Here is a 1,937-nt window from a genome sequence, read left to right on the forward strand (position 1 = left end):
GGGGAAACTGGGAATGGAGAAATTCACATGTAAATAAAGAAAATATCTAAAATAAAATAAAAAAAAAACAATACTACTAATAAAGAGGCTGAGATAGGAGAAGCCTGATTTCAAGACAATTATGTAATACATAGCAAGACACTGTCATGTACAAACAAGTAGAAAGTGTATATGGGTTGTATAATTGGACCTATTTCTCCAATTACCAAATTAGAGAGACCACTGAATGACAGCCAACAAATTTCCAATTCCTCATATTAAGACATTAAGAAAAAGTAATGGTTACTTCCTGTTATTTTTGTTGTTAGAGGTGGAATTAGGTTTGTATGGGTTTGTTGAAAGATTACTTTCTTGCTTTTTCTAGAGTATAGTTTTGCTCCTTATGTTGGTGTTTTCCACCTATTATCCTTTGTAGGGCTGGATGTGTGGAAAGATATTGTATAAATTTGGTTTTGTCATGGAATATCTTGTTTTCTTCATCTATGGTAATTGAGAGTTTTGCTGGGTATAGTAGCCTGGGCTGCAATTTGTGTTCTCTTAGGATCTGTAGGACAACTGCCCAGGATCTTATAGCTTTCATAGTCTCTGGTGAGAAGTCTGGTGTAATTCTGATAGGCCTGCCTTTTATATGTTACTTGACCTTTTACCTTACTGCTTTTAAAATTCTTTCTTTGTTTAGTGCATTTGGTGTTTTCATTATGTGACAGGAGGAATTTCTTGCCCAGTCTATTTGGAGTTCTGTAGGCTTCTTGTACATTCATTGACATCTCTTTCTTTAGGTTGGGGAAGTTTTTTTCTATAATTTTGTTGAAGATATTTATTGGCCCTTTAAGTTGGGAGTCTTCACTCTTCTATACCTATTATCCTTAGGTTTGGTCTTCTCATTGCATCCTGGATTTCCTTGATGTTTTGGGTTAGGAGCTTTTTGCATTTTGAATTTTCTTTAACCATTGTGTCAATGTTTTCTATGGTGTCTTCTGCCCCCGAGATTCTCTTTTCTATCTCTTGTATTCTGTTGGTGATGCTTGCATCTGTGACTCCTGATCTCTTTCCTAGGTTTTCTAACTCCAGGGTTGTCTCCCTTTGTGATTTTTTTATTGTTTCTATTTCCATTTTTAGGTCCTGGATGGTTTTGTTCATTTCCTTCACCTGTTTGATTGTGTTTTTCTGTAGTTCTTTAAGGGAGTTTTGTGTTTCCTCTTGAAGGGCTTCTAACTGTTTACCTGTGTTCTCCTGTATATCTTTGGGGGAGTTATTTATGTCCTTATTAAAGTCCTGTATCATCATTATGAGAAGTAATTTTAGATCTGAATCTTGCTTTTCTGGTGTGATGGTGTGTCCAGAACTTGCTATGGTGGGAGAATCGGGTTTTGATGATGCCAAGTAACCTTGGTTTCTGGTGCTTATGTTCTTATGCTTTCCTCCAACCATCTGCTTATCTCTAGAGCTATCTGCCCTGGCTAAATCTGACTGGGGCCTGTCCTACCTGTGATTCTGGTTGTGTCAAGCTCAGAGTCAAGCTGTCTCTGTGATCCTGTGATCCTGGGCCCATTAGAGTGCCCAGGAGTGGAGCTTCCTCTGGGTGTTGTGGGACTGACTGCAAAATTTGTGCCCAAGGTCTGCTCAGAGCACCAGCCCAGACAGACTGGAAGGAACCAGAGCCACTGGGCTGGTAGAGTTCCTGTGTGCCTGGGTGCCACTGGTCCCAGTTACTCCCAGTGTTGGGACAGATGTTATGTCCTCCTCACTTCTGATCTTCTGATCTTGGGCTTGTTAGAGCACATGCAAGTGGAGCTTTCTCTGGGTGTTATGTGGTATTCGTGCCCAATGTCTACTCAGGGCACCAGCACAGACAGACTGGAAAGAACCTGTGCCACTGGGCTGGCCGAGTTCCTGAGTGCCTGGTTCCCGTTGGTCCCAGTTACTCCTGGTGCTGG

Source organism: Mastomys coucha, unplaced genomic scaffold, assembly GCF_008632895.1.
Source record: "Mastomys coucha isolate ucsf_1 unplaced genomic scaffold, UCSF_Mcou_1 pScaffold16, whole genome shotgun sequence".
Classification (NCBI taxonomy): Eukaryota; Metazoa; Chordata; class Mammalia; order Rodentia; family Muridae; genus Mastomys; species Mastomys coucha.